This window comes from Acanthaster planci, linkage group LG16, assembly GCF_054643075.1.
Source record: "Acanthaster planci isolate LZ-2023a linkage group LG16, COTS_SCS, whole genome shotgun sequence".
In the NCBI taxonomy this organism is placed as follows: Eukaryota; Metazoa; Echinodermata; class Asteroidea; order Valvatida; family Acanthasteridae; genus Acanthaster; species Acanthaster planci.
The window spans coordinates 1,381,457-1,397,597 of record NC_141792.1 but is presented as its reverse complement, the minus strand read 5'-3'; the positions used below and the strand labels follow the sequence as shown (position 1 = coordinate 1,397,597).

Here is a 16,141-nt window from a genome sequence, read left to right as displayed (position 1 = left end):
CCTCATTTTAAATTTTTGATCCACCATTTCAACGGATATTTTAGTGCATGTTCAGTACCTTGTTGGTTTTTAAGGAGCACCGGTACATGTTTCCATATTAAAACTGTGATGTCCTTCCAGGAAGAAAACCTCGACATTACATTGGTTTGTGCACACAAAAACTTACTGCCTTTTTTGAACCAGATTTCCTCCTCTTTATTAGTTCGGTGTACCGTAATACTTACAAGAATGCAGCAATAAGCAATGTACTGTACCAGTGTCTATGCACAAATATGTAAGACATGTTTTCAGTGAGTAAATCCTGGGGTTCGCAATATGAACAGTAAAACCCACATGTACCGGCACATACCATTGTATGCACTGAACCATATCTTCCCTGGATGACATAACAGCAACAGCGCCCTCAGTTGTCCAGGGAAGAATGGATGATTTTAAATGTAAAAGAAAGTGAGCTTTTAACCAAGTAGGGTCGTAAACAAACAGTTAACACAAAATACAGTGTCAAAATAAAAGTCTAATGGAAATACGCACAGCTACACTTCCAATGCTGGAAAATGCAAAAAAGGTTTTCCAAGAGGCGTGATGGTCACAGAGAGACAGATGGGTCGAGGCTGGCTGAATTTTGCCCGGTAGTAAATATTTATGTGCCCACACGCCATACATAAAAAGTATACACATGTACTTGACTACTTGTATACATGTACATGGGTTATTTTAAGAAATTTTGGGTCCAAAAATGTGACATTTTTGTGTCCCTGTTACATCTGACCTTTGTTATTTGACATGGACATATCACTGGAATTGATTTCAAACTATTACTATTTGTTTGGCAGGTAATTTGCATTAATTCATAACTCTTGGAAATTACAAAATGTGTTCTGAACTTGCTTAATCTGTCAGATGAGACAGGAGCACGAAAGAAAAATGGACCCCTCATTTCTAGAAAGTTTACCCAAATGTAAATGTACGGTTCTTACTGGTTTTGCACAAAAGCAAACAAATGTGTGTACTGGTTTGTGTGAGTGCTCATTTCCCAAAAAATCTGATGTACATACAAGTTTATGTAAGCCATGCTAGCCTGAGTGAAAGTAATCCTTTCAAAAAACCACTACCCACAAAAACGTGAATTTACATTATGTACATGTATCTGACAGAATTACCGATCTTTGAAATGTGAGTGGCAAGCGAGTGACTAGCCTTACAGTCTGGGGAATTCTATACATGTACGTGTACGCTCAGGTTAGGATATGACTCATCCACAAATGACTCAGTGACGACAGTGAGGAATAATGAGAATGGTGTAATTCATTAACATGAATTAACAGGTCGGTAGGCTAGCGCAGGTGTCCATTTGTTTTTCTTACAGAACCCTTGCTCTTTGCGTACATGTAGTCAGAAGCCGCACTTCTGGCAGTGTTAAGTAGGGGGGTGGAGGTTACGGGACACTGAACTGATGCATAGGAATGATAACGACGGGTTTACAAGTATCCGTGCATACATGTACACATGCAGCGATACTTGTAAGCCTTAAATGTACATGTATTTCAGGCCAAATAAAAAAATTGTTTCCTGTGACACTGAAGTGCATGTACATGTACCGTATACTGTACATGTAGGTACCACATTGCTTTGCTTTTAAGGTGTTGCCACCTCTTCTGCCATATCTTTTAGACTTGTCTTATTATTATTTTTATCTCTGCTACAGGAGGAAAAAAATGTGTGTGTGACTAACACATGTACAATACGAACAACATGTGCCAGTACATGTGTCTATAGCAGGGGCTTTGCATGGCAGCCATCTTGCAGGGCAGTTCTTTTATTCCGCAAGGAGACCTCCTTTGTACATACATGTACACTGTGGAACAAAAGCACTGGCCTGCAAGATGGCAGCCATGCAAACCCTCTACAGTCTAGATTACATGAATGCTGTTGGATACTACTGGTACATGCACTGGTACATCCTGTCTGTTCAAATGTGGTCTTGTACCATGCGCACGGGCATTGGATGTACAATGTAAAAACTGTTCTGAAGACCCCTGCACACTTCAGTCATATTTTACTCATGCCTTTCCAAGTGGCACGCTGAAAAATATATTTTTTTAACAATTACAAAAAAAAGCTCCCTTCTCACAGTCATTGCAGCATGTCCACGCCACGCATACTCGGTTGATGATTACTCCAGCGCATTCAATGGTACACCTGTCCACAGCATACCGGTAACTGGCGGCGCCATTAATGCAGTCTTTGATGGGGGAGGGGGGAACGAAGCTGTATACTCTGCGTAAGAATGGCTTGAGATTATGTGCTGAGCTCTGATGTAATTTTTCGTTCTTTGCCCACGGGCCTTACCGGATTACAGGTTCCACTCAATCCCACAAATAAAAGAGAAAAAAATTCATATTCAGAATGACAAAAAAGGCCATTCCCCGAAGGAGCTTGACTTGAATATGCCTTAGGTTACTCAGAGTTTTCAGTAATCCTAATTAATGAAATTTGGTTTTCATAGAATTTTTTTTCTGAAATGCACCTGCTCTGTCTCTCTCTCGCTGACAGGGATTATGTTAAGATTGCCCACGGGATACATACATGTACATGTATGCCTGGGTTGAGTCTCCAATTTCCTGTTATTTGCAAGCAGAAATCTGAGAGTGAAAGTTTAGAGAATCGCTGAAAATCTCAATGTTTCAGACAAAAGTAACATTGGGGGATTTTTCTCCTTTCTCCTTGGTATCATTTTGACGTGACTTGTTCTTTTTTCCGGTTTTATTGAAAGAAGTATAAACATGAAAATTGTATCTACAGTCAAGTGCAAAACTCACCAACTAAAACTACATGTATCACAACACTTTATTCAAGCCTATTATCAATACGGGCGATTCACAACAGTGCACCTCAAAGAGAGTTTGCAACGCATGGGCCAATCACGATGCTTGAAATCAGTCGACCCAATGTGCGCGTTTGGAAAGGGTCGACAGATTTTACGTGTTGTGATTGGCCAGCACGTTGCAAACTCTTGGAGGCGCACTATTGTGAATCGCCCGTATTCAAACATTTCACCAGAAACCACTGACTTCAGTATTACAGATGGATCAAACTTGAAGGGGCAAAGTGACCCAAGCAAGCTCAACAATCAACATACTGACATCTATGCACATGTACACTTGTGAGCAAGAAATTGTGGGTTTGGACAGGTTCGTCCTTTTTTTTTTTTTTTTTTTGCAAGTCCTGGAAATACTTTTTACATTGTATACATGTTCAAGGCTTGTTTCAAAACAAATCAGATGGAAACGGAAAAACTCCTCACACATTGCACTTGTTTTTCTTTTAGCAATGTTTGCCGTCTTTACCTCCTTAAAATTTCCAAAAGACAACTCATGCTAAGCACTTCGTTGTACGGTACACAAAAGGTGCCTCCTTATACATGTGCCGGCATGTGTGCTTGCCACATTTGACCTTAGTGCACGTATACACTTGATTTGATTTTCACACCGAACTGCCTCTAAACAAGGAGAAATTGCTGAGAACAAAGTCGCAGGGCATGTGTCTTCACACTCGCAAACCTCGGTGAATTTGATATCAAACCGTTAGTCTTTCAAAGTTGGAGGGAAAATTTGATGGGCATGAAATGTGACAAATTTGTCTTTCTTCTGAACAGTCATTACCATTATTTATCACACACAGCCATGAAAGCAATATACAATGAACAGTACTCACGTGAGATCCTCTTTTGTGCACATTCAGATGAAAGACTAGAAATAGGAATCTTCACCATTATGCATACATGCACATGTATGGTATTGCACACGCTTGTTGCTGGTACTGTATGCAGGCTTTAATTAGAAGCACTTCTTGAGTTTGTTTTGGAACTTTGTTTAAAATTTTCTTTAGAACATTGCTATTACAAGTACATGTACATCGTACATGTAGATCATCAGTGAAGGTCCTCTTTTGTGCGCATTCAAATGAAAATACTGGTACCTACTGGTACAGTTACCGGTAGGGCCCTCCAACCATTCTGCCCATATACCAGTATGGTACATGTACCAAGAAAACTGCACTGCACTGTGTCCGTCTCTGGCACTCATAAGCAGGCTAAACACTTTAAAAGTTTATTCTCAGATTTTTTTCTTCGGAACACCACAAGCGATAGTGGAACATCATCAGCCCACTTGTGAACGAGAAAGCCAGCACTACATGTACATGTATGTAGTCATCTCGCCATTCGGGCGGGCAGGCAGGAAACAGACGTGATGGGGAATTTGCCAAGAATTCCACCGAGTCCGATGCAAGGCGATAACGAGGATGTCACTCAACAAGGAGAGTTAAAGGTGTACACAGCAAGCTCGCCTACAATGCAAGGGCCAAGGCCAAGGTTTGACTCCATTAAGACGTCTGTCACTGTAGTCGTGTCAGTAGGATACTCGCATGTATACAGTATGTACATACTGCTGGTGTAATGATATATGCACATGTACAATGTACAGTACGGTACCCATGTATACGGCCATGTACCGGTAAGGTACATGTAAGTGGATTACCGGTTCCATATATTCTGGTACAGGCACATTTTTCATGTTTTTGTATGTTATATATTTCTGCCTTTTCTGCATTTAGCAAGGGCATCAATCCCTTCTCAAACGTGGAGGAGGTATTCATAACTCTTGATCAGAAATAATGTGGGTACAAAGCCACCAGGGGTTGGATCCAGGACCCTTATGAAGGCCTGGGTACGATAATGCTTGGATTCTAGATCAGTAGATGCTCTGTGGTGTGATGTGAGACAATTTATGACCAGTTTCTGACCACCTGCAGAAAGAACTGGAATATGCACATTACATACACTGTACATGTACAGGTGCCCGGTACATGTACATGTATATAGTGCATGTACATGTACATATAAGTATGTGTCTCCTAAATACCCAAACCAGGATCCCCACATTGATCAATTCTGGCGCCAGTCCATATTTTCTTGAAACTCTTTATTTACTCTACTTCAATGCCAACGATACTTTATCTGAATGCAGAATGAGCAAATTCATTGTGTTGAATGTCTACATGTGTGCAAAGTTCACCATTGTGTCCATTGTCCTATTCACACATACATGTACATATGTACATACATACATGTACAATGTACCACACACATGAGAAGTGCACAAAATGTGCCTGGCCATTCAGCCACAATGCTAACCCTCCTTTTGCTGTAACTGTCAAAATACCTTCCACTTGCCTGGTACCTGGTACACAGACATACAATGTACATGTACCATATGTCACTGGACTGATTTTGACTGATAGGACAACCGTGCTGAGAATGCATCTTTGCATACGGTATGAGGAGGGTTAACCATGGGGATTTCTCAGATAATGCCCATGCCTCAATTTACAGTACATGGACAACGCGCGGGTACTAGTATTCTACATGTAAATTATTCCAATCTTTTATTTATGCGCATGCATTCAGATCGGATTCTCCTGAGGTACATGTACATGTACGTGGAACACAGGTCAACTGATGTTGAACCCCACCGTACTGTCATGTACTGGTAATCAAGTCCTCAGAACCCAGAGGGCTTCATACACTGTACTGCTACCATGCTGGTACGGGACATGCATCATTTTAAAAATTTGGGGGTTCAATTTTTTCCCCAACCCTGTTTCGTCTGGCATATGATTTTTTGATTTTTAGAACTCATTGTTTAATTCCAAGATTGAATAAGGACTGCCAAATTAAATGCCAAACAAATAACAATAGTTTGAAATCAATTTCATTGATGTACATTACCGGTACATGGACCCTTTGTCAAACACATACAGAACATGTCAGAGGTACATGTACAGCTACATGTTTGTACACTGGAACAGGGATGGAAAAATGTCATAAGTTGCACCCCAAATTTATAGAATGGTCGTCATGTAAAGAAACACAAAACCTGGACTGGGTGGCAAAATACCCACTGGCAGGCGAACACAGCGACACCAACTTCTGCCTTCTCCCCCCCCCCCGCAGCCATGTACATGAACAACAAAATGCACAATAAAATCAAGAGCCTACTACATGCACATGTCATGTGTACATTGCGTAGGCGCTTAGAGTTTTGGTCAAACTTGAGTTTGAGGAGACTAAAGTAAAATTGTTAGGCGCATTTGGGGGATCCATATTGTACAAGTAATGTACATATACATGTACATAAGTATGCGTGTATATACATGTACTGTACTTGCCCAGTTTCGGTTCAATTCTACCGGTAGACGGCCATTTGTAAATACAAAATCAGAATCTTGTGTGTTGCATGTCCTCGTATGTATGAAAGCAGGTACATGTATGAGGACTGTCCTCGTACCTGTAGGTACATGTATGAGGATTGTCCTCATACCTGTAGGTACATGTATGAGGACTGTCCTTGTACATGTACCTGTAGGTATATGCATACTGTACATGTATGAGACTGTATGCATGAGGACAGATCACCAGTAAATGACAGTACATAATGTGCAGCTTTAACGTCTGTGATGCCCTAGTCCTCACTCTCAGAAAACTGACTTCAACACCATCAAGATGTTTGCCGGCATATTCCAAAAAGAAAAAAAAATCGACCCCATCAAAACTGCATTTTTGGCAAGACAGCACACAGCGCGTCACAATTTCGCTGAAGTGGCGCCCAAAGGGGAACGCCAACGAGAACAGAATACACGGTAAACACTCCACCGCACCGAGGGAATGAGATAAGGGAGGAGGGGAAGGGAATTAAAGCTACAGTTCAGGAATAGTCCTCGGCAGGAGTGCTGTCTGAAATCCTGCTCCAACTAACAACTGTGGAGTGAAGGCACTTAGTGAAATTGTTTTGGGCATGAATCACTCCACATGTTGCAGTACGTTCATACCGGTATATATCGCTGGTGAAACGTGTGGTCTTGTAGCTTGTCTAACCAGAAGGTACTGTACATGTACTAGTATGAACAACTTTGATATCCTTCCTCTTTTGGTTTGTTTTTTTTTAGATTAGAAAACATACATGGAACTGTACTGTTTACTTTCTAAAGAACTGTTGACATGTGCATGCATGCATAGGAAGTCTGTGTCAGTGTACCGTACATGTATGTTGTCAAATGTTTTCATCCCAAAACAAAAAACAAATTCCATTGTAATTATTAAATACCAAATCTGTACACATTTTGACGAGCCAGCCAATTTTTGAGAAGACAAAACTGTATTACGGAACAATTAGCACCATTCCAAGCCCTATTTCACTGCTCTTTCCTCAATTTTAAGTGTAGAAAGTACTAGTGCCAAAGAAATATTTACAGGTGAATTGCTAATGGAATAAATACATGTACATGTATGTGCTTGGCTGGTCTTAAACGTTCATTTACATTGTAAGACTGGCTCAGGAAAATGGACGTGCCTAATACCTGAGCCACGGCAGCGAGGGCATTGTAACCACAGTCTCCTGAGCCTGTCTTAAATGATAGTTTAAGACTAGCCAAGCACACCCTTTTGTAGTCAGAGAGTCAAAAGAAGTCAATATTTTTGACGGACTTTAAATGACGGTGTAGAATATTTCATTTTATTTTCTCCAACATCCCCGTCCATTTTATTTTACAGTTGTCCAAAAGAATCTCCTTATGTATGGACTTGGTGCACGCATGACGAGCCGCATGCACACAGACTCTTGACCAATCAGAATCTATTTAACTGTCTCGTATCCGGGCGCCAGTGCATGATTTACACTGTCACAGCGGGCATTATCACTCCGCAGCGGGCAATATCAAATGTTAATACACGGTCAAGTTGCACGTTGTTGAATGGGGAGACTGTCCGAGGTACTTACGAATACATTTCACAGGTACCGGTACATGTACTGGTACATCTGCAAGCAATCTATTCCTAATTGCACTCAGGCAAGGATTTATTACATATAGTTACACGCAAAAATACACGGCGAGCACAGGATTTCAGCACTGGCGCTGTCAGCACAGATTGGTGATACCGGTCACCGGTAGCTGGCACATAATTCTGTTTCATCCTCTCAGTTTCCAAATCCCCTCAAGCATCTTATCTCCACTGTAGAATTTGATGATCGTAGAACAGTACTGGAATGGTTCTTGTACTGTACACCTTGACCAGCCAACTGACAACGTCCTAAAGCATCAGAGGCGTACATGTACATGCCCAAGTACCGTGCTAGCCATTTGAGCATTCCATCATCAGCCTAAAATGCACCAATGCGACCATTCAAGGTACATGTACCATACTCAACATGACACTGCACAGCATCTCCATGTACAACACAGGGAATCTGCTCCGAGCACATACATGTATGGTACATGTACCGTATCAGCACCCCCCCCCCAATTATCCAGACATTCCCAAGAGATACCGGGAAAAAGAGCCAGCCAGCGTTCCTGGGAGTAAAAAAAAAAAAAAAAAAAACCAGAAATCCTGAAATCTTGCCCGCGGCGTCCGGGGGCAAAATGCTGATTATCTCGACAGGCCGGCGGCGGTGTGTGGGCAGTGCGACCATTTCGCTCGCATTCAGTTGGAGATCTGCTGTTTGCACTTTGAGGGGAAAAAATAGCTACATGTAGGGTGAGCATTTGTAAGACCATCTTGAGACTTAAAGGCAGCTGCACTCAAGCATGTAAGCACACATTCATGTACATACATGTATGGCCCCCCCAACAGGAATAGGAATTGGTACGGTCCAATCTGATTTGAGAGGTTCAAGAGATGGATAATGGCTTTACAGTATACATAGCAAAGTTTACGACATCCTTTACCATACATATACATTCATTTCCTTGCCTTCTATTTTTTTCTGCAGCCTGGGTTCGAATCCCATCTAGACGGACATGCAAATTGGATTTCCAATCCCTACCATATACTGTACCTACTTGCAAGTTTCTCCTATGAGCTGTTTGTCACCAGAGTCCGCTCACCCCGAGAGAAGATCATTTCCTCACTGTTCCCTCTCGGCAGGTCTCTTCAGGCTCTTGAGCTTTGGTGCCTGGGGTGCTTACGAGGAATCCTTGGAGTCATTACCAGAGATTAACTAACCCCCTAGGCCTTTTTACTAGGAACCATCCTGAATCCTCCGAAATCCTCTGATTTTCAACATGAAAAAATTGCATTCAGCCCAAATCCTCCAAAATTTCTTCACAATGTCATTTGGAAGTGTGCCTAACTACCCAAATCCTTCAGCAATTCCTGTCATTATGTTGAGGCAGTGCGAATGGCATTCTTGAGCAGTGCGGTTGATTCAAAAGAAATATCGAGCTGAATTTGTGCCTGACTAAGCACAGACAAGATAAGGTTTAATCCAAGACCTTCATGTATGGCTTCCTTCGAAATCAGCCATGCAATTTTTCCATTCACCCTGAATCCTCCAAATTCTTCCACTTTGCAGTAAAGGATTTTGGAGGATTTGGGAGGGTTAGGGTTAATAATACAGATTACAAGGAGATACCGGTTATATAGAGTGTACAGGGCATATTTGGTGCCCAGGTACATGTACAGTACCGGGGTACATACTCATATGAGTTTACAGTCTGTACAGATTGGGCCAAATTCATCTGATTTTGTCATTTTTTTTCAGATTTTGCTAATTTCGATTTGTACAGAGCAGCTGGTCTTATTAACACAGTCAATAAACATTCTGTTACGGTAGAAAGTCCACATGGGAATGCGTGCGCGGTAGATCGACACGAAGGAATGCCGCGGCAACTTTCTGCATGCCCACAGAAGAAAAACTCTAGTGGAAACTCGGCTCAAGTCTTTCCACGCTGAACGTCTACAATGTACACACGTACATACATGTAGGCAGGCAGATAAGGTGACTTACTGGGAAGTCTTTACACATGACAAGAATTCCCAGGACCCCTCAGCAGAACAGGATCAATTCCAATTTGGTTTGGGAATGATTGAGCGACATCCCTCGGGGACAAACCGCAAGCACATGCACACTCCGTGTCGCCAAAATGTCAATAACTCATGATGACATTATTTCCCATTACGGAAAATCGGTTTTTCCACCAGTACTTGTAAATTATGTGCAGTGTATGCACATGGCTTTGAAAGCAAACCAAATTGAGTTCAGTCACATGCTACTGGACCTGAAGATGCTACAACACTGCTACAAAAATATCCAGCTTACAAGTTTCAGCATGAAATTGTTACTCGCGTGTACCGGAGTGTTTTGAAATACAAGTCAGGTGCATGTACAGTACAAGTTCATGTATACATGTACTCCCATGACCAATATGGTCAACAGGATCCTCACAGACTTCTCTTAAGGAGGATTGTAATGTCTCTCACAAACCCTGAAAAAAAAACCTTCTTTTTCTCAAGAGAATTTTGAAATACCGGTACTGTACATGTACATACTGAACATGTACGGTATACTGTCAAATAACAAAGGTCAGGTGTACATCCCGTATACCGGTACCAGGGACACAAATATGTGACACTTTTGGATCCCTATACATAGACTTGATGATTTGATTAATCTGCTGAAACGAATGAGTCAAAGTACCTGCACGATGCTCATGTGGGTCAGGTGATCGCACTGCTTGCAGGTCAAACAACCCGCAAATATAACAGGTACTGTACATGTTTCGATACACGACATAATGGAAAACTGTAAAATCTGGAATACACGTAGAGCGTACATGTACCAGTATGTCTTGTCTTTGCTGAAAGACAAGGAAATCCGACCATCAGGTCACTGAAGGGGAATGACTGACGTGTACCGGTACATGTATACCAGTACAATATGTGAGAAGTAGCATAAACCGATTAGCATACTGCATGGTAATGGTAATGTACCGTATCTCATTGACATGTACATGTATGGTACAGTAGAGCGTTACATCTTCAGTGGTTCCACCAAGTTGAGGAACGTTTGGTGGCATCCAAACATTTTTCAGATGCGGTACCGTACCTGTACAAAATGAATAATTCTGTTGCTTGTGATGTTGCTTTTGACTCTTCTTCGGAGTCTGAAATGCTTCAGAGCACTTTGAAATTTTTCAGTTTGACTTACACGTGTAAGCTAATCGAACGCACCCTAATAATAACATGATGCCTATGCATAAGCACGTACAAGTACATGTACATGTTGTTCAACTGCCTACATGCATACATGTACATCATACTAGTATCTGCATACATGTACATAGTGTACTGGTACATGTGTACATGTACCAACATGTACATGTACCAACATGTACATGTAGTTAAAGGTCATCAACATCAGTCAAAGCATCTTCGATCCACCTTAGCCTCTGGGTCACTGCATCGAATGGCCAAATAGTCACCTCCGATACGGAAAGGTCAAGTGCTGGTTAGAAACCCAAATGTAATAATCTTATTGAAAAAAACTTTTACTGTGTGTGGTTCAAGATGTAACAGCCTGCCGTGCGTGGTTTGTGCCAACGACTGACCCTGACTGCTCCAAGGGAGAAGTCCGCTATAGCATTGTCGCGGTGTTTTCAGGCCGTCGGGCCTCGTGTTTGTTCAGCCCCGAAAACAGACCTCTTTCTGGTCCGTCTTTCCTGTCGGTCCTGTTCTTCAAAGTACATGGCCAAGGTTCGCAATGCCTCAGGCATCCCACAATCGTCATTTCACGGCATTGCTGGGATGCTGCCATGCAGGAGCCAAGCCCAACGGATGAACATTTTATTCAATAGCAAGTTGGACAGCACAAAGCCTCTCGGCAGCCACTCCAAGCAAGAAAGCAGGCTAGCGGAGAGACGGAAAGAAGAGATGGATAACAGAGAAGGAAGGCACGTCACCTTCAATGGGAAAGACTCTCGTTCACACTGAGCTTCTACTCATCGGGATGTTACATGTGTAGCGGCATCAAGAAAAGCGGATATGTACCGATAGATGACAATCTCCAGGGTACAGTGGTGCAAGTGCTGTACACTGCACATGGAAAGAAACTTGCAGAACGTGAATGCTCCTGAATTCGGATCACGTACACGCGTACATGTACATGTACGTACACATGTACATGTACGTCTATACCACATACCAGAGTACATTGTTTGGCAGGTAATTTGCATTAATTCATCACTCTTGGAATTAGAAAATGTGTTCTGAACTTACAAAATCTTATTGTCAGATGTGTGTTCTGCACACTACAAAAATGGACACACAAATTTGCACTAAAATTAGAATATTTTTGCTGAGCAACTTCCTCAAAGAGCCGTTTCAGAATTCAGACAGCCAAGGCCTCAAAGGAAGCACGTTGGGCAAATACTGTACATATACATGTATGTGTACATAGATGCGTAGGTCATCCATGACCATCAATGTATACATGTACGTGCGATGGTCGGCCTTATCAGCATGGCCGTTCCATATTCCAGATGATCATGAGGTAATGTCAGGCGCTTTGTTCTTGGGAGCCCTTGCCCTTCTGAAATACAAACACTGGTGCCCAGCTCGTTCTTGTTAATTCTCGTCTCTCTGTATTTGTCGATAGAGTGGATACCAGCAACTTCAACACCAATCTCAGAGTACCAGCATGAGCATGTCAAAGACCTTATTTTACATCTACATGTATCAGAATTTGGGTAAAAATAATTGGGAACCCACAGAAAAAAAAATGAACAATTTTTCATACAAGTACACATTCTCAGAAATGTTCACTGCATATACATGTACAGTATGTGAGTGCACCAGCACTGACAATTTCAAGGAAAGAATTTATGATCAAATACAATTAGCCTGAATTTTACAAGACACATTTTTCAACTGACCTGAATGGCTAATCTGTGTTTGTACACAAACAAGCAACGGGATAGTAATCTGACTATTATTATTAATTGATGTTTTACCAACAAGTGTCAGCGTTAGGTATGTACGGTATGCTACAGACCGTGCATGCTTTGGCAAGTAACAGGTGCATGATTCTCCCCCCCCCCTGAACTATTGCAAATCTGTGCAGTACCAAAATTCAGTTTCTTTCACAAATACCCACTCAAAAGGGTCACCACAGTTCCCTTCCCCGAGGAAGTACAACTGACCCTACTCGACTGGCCGGCTGAACTTGAACTGCTGGGATGGGGAGAGAAAAAGTACACGCCACCCGAGCAAGAAAGCCCACAAGACTGTCTCCAAAATAACAAAGAGATAATTAAAATGCACTTTCCCGAGCGGCACAATCCAAGTCACCAAATTTCTGACGCAGTACCAGTAAAGCTGAAACTGAGCAAATTTGTCACTCCTTGTATTCCTCTCTACACTCCAAGCAGCAGGGGAAGTTTTAAATAATTTTTTCTAATGATCAGTTCGAGGATTTTTTTCCTGCCCGCGAAGCATTCATTTACAAAAATGAGGTAAAATTAATTTGATATCCTGAACTAGGGGGAGATCTTTGTGGCGGCAAAAGTGTCATGTCCTAGTGGGCGCGTTTCCTGAATGCCTGAGTTTGGCCTCGGGGCACACAGACAGAGGAGACTGGGGGAAGTTGGTCCAACGGAGTGGGAGAAAGTTTCTGTACCCATCTTGGTGAGGGCTGATGGCTGAGATGACCACTAGGGCAGTGGGTCGAGTGGCACGGTGAAGGACTTAATTCTACGATCAGCAAGGGAGTCTGGACCAGCAGTCTGGTGGCACGACTACTTGAAATGCACACTACAGAATATTTGCCTAAAAAGTACTAAAAAAGTGTTTGCCTGATTGTGTCATGCACCAGTTTATTTCAGTGGTGTAGCAAGTTGTTCCCCCCCCCAAAAAAAAAACATGTTGCCTTTTTTTGTTTCTTTAAGTACATGTAGGGCTGTGCCGAATATTCGATCGACTGTCGAATATTCAAATATTATTTTTCAAATTTGAATATTCAAATGCAAAATTCATGAAAAGGATGGGAAAGTTGTCTTTTTTGTTTTAAATCGGTGCGTTCGATTAGCTTCCCTGAATACACCAGTATTACATGCAAGGGAAGCCTTGACTTACGAGGGTATAAGCTACAAATGAGAAAAACTGCACTATGGAGGCTTGTTTCAAGCAGATTCAAATGAAAAGTGTCAGAAATCTTACAATGATTTAAAAAGTAAATTATTCATTAAACAATTTATCTGGAATAGAAATTTTCAACAGGGCAAGAAGTCTTGTTCATCTCTCAAGTCTTGCTTAATTGTGGCTGGACATACTCCTAGATGTGAGAAGCTACTATATTGATCATAATGTACAATTGTGTGCATTATTGTAACTGATTTTGTATATAGTTTGTTCATCAAACAATCTGCCGGTCAGTAAAATGACAGAATATTCAGATATTCGATCAAATTGAAGGTCAAATATTTGAATAGTGAATTATTCGAATTGTCCATCTTTCAACTTAATTGGATTTAATCATTTAAAGTCTTGAACATCAGCATTTTGGATGGATGTTAACAACCTGTTTACCGAGGAGTGATAGTCCCTGCGGTTAATTTACACAGATTTATATGTGGTGAAAGGTGATAATATTTACACATATTGAAACCGTAGTCAAGAAATCAAAAATACCTCTCACAATTAACCCGGCCCCGAAGTCAGCAGTCGGGAACGTCATTTGATTCTGTTATTAATGTCAAAAAAATCAACTGCAAAAAAAAGCAGCGAGTAAAATCAAAATCAGTGTACAAAACAAGCTTTGAAAAAAGTGCAAAAAAGCACCCCCAAACCATCATCCTTTTATGACTGGACCAATCACATTTTCTTCAAGTACATTTCCGGAAACAATACCGATCGTGGCAGTTTTGCGCCTTCCGTCATTATCTCGCAGTGCCATTGGAGAAACGTTTTGCTGCATCGTGGCCTGTTTGACCTTTTGACATCAACCCAGATAGTGTGCCCTCTTTTTCATTCAATATTGAGCCCCTCCACAGAATGGCAACGCTCTGAGATTTTTCTCTTCAGACCAAGGTTTCTCGAAAGAAAATCGGACGTTCAAACGTCATCAAAATTCTGTCAAATATGACATTCGCAACGAATATTTTGTACACATTATACATTTTTGATGCAGCCAAACTTAAAAGATAATTTTTGGTGGTTGAAAGGTGTAAGACCTGGCAGATATGCTGGCATAGTGAGAGTGATTATAAACGGTAAGAGAATGAAGAGAGCCAAACCTTTCTCATCATTTTCCATCAATTTTGTGCTCTTTTTTTGACGGCTGTTATTTTATTAAAGTCATTTCTTAGGTGCTTTAAAATACACCAGTTAAAAAATCTACTGAATTCTCCTTGTCGCTGAGAGAACTTTTGAAATCAAGTCCTCTGGTGCAAACACTTTGACGTAAAACTTTAATTGAATTCAACTCAATTTGATTTGCACTGGTAGCCAACCAAATGCCCACCAAATGAACACATTATGCCTAATAATCATTTTAATAAATCTGACGGTGCTAATTTGTATTTTACATGATCAAAGTCACTCTTTTAGAAGTTTAGAAAAATGACATCCGGAGTTGCATTTTGGTCCATTTTATGAAGAACATGCCACATACACGTACTCATGTATATGTACATATATGTACATGTACCCGTACGTTGAAACGTGAACAGCGTGCAATAACCGTACACAGCCTGACTCAATCGGTCATGGCTGAGGGCAAGACAAGAAAAAGACCATTTTTGTGGTACAGACACATCTGCAAGGTTGAAAAGGGCCGGAAATTCGTTTAAAAGTTGAAAATATCAAATATCAAAAGAAGTCGGGCGGTAGGGAAAATCCGACATTGCCCGGTCGGGCGGTAATGATAAACAAGGAATTAATTTAATTGACCTTACAAGCATGACAAGAACTACCTTAGATACTAAAATAAAAAAAACCAATATATTGCATGGGTCTTTTAAACTGTTACAGTGCATTTCTGAAATGGAGCAAGTCATGACAATTTCTTTAAAAAAGTGTTTCCTGTAGCCAGTTTTGGGCTTGATCTTCTTTGAATTGACACAGGCATACATGTGAATGAAAAAACTTCCATAGCCTGACAACACTCTGCAAGATTCTAGGACTAAATGGTTCAACATTTTCAAAACCAAATTTGACTTTCTTGGAAATTGGCCCTATTTTCACAACTCTCTGATTAATGCAAGGGAAAACTAGTGTCTAGTGATGAACTCTTCACCGACGTTGGTTAAT

The 16,141-nt window shown here is 41.2% G+C and overlaps 1 protein-coding gene across 5 annotated transcripts in view; it reads right to left on the bottom strand.

Annotated features, from left to right (window-relative positions):
* The window catches only part of LOC110976480 (rho guanine nucleotide exchange factor 10-like), a 68,443-nt gene that overhangs the window by 51,764 nt on the left and 538 nt on the right, over positions 1 to 16,141 (bottom strand). The gene's annotated exons all lie outside the window — the stretch shown is intronic.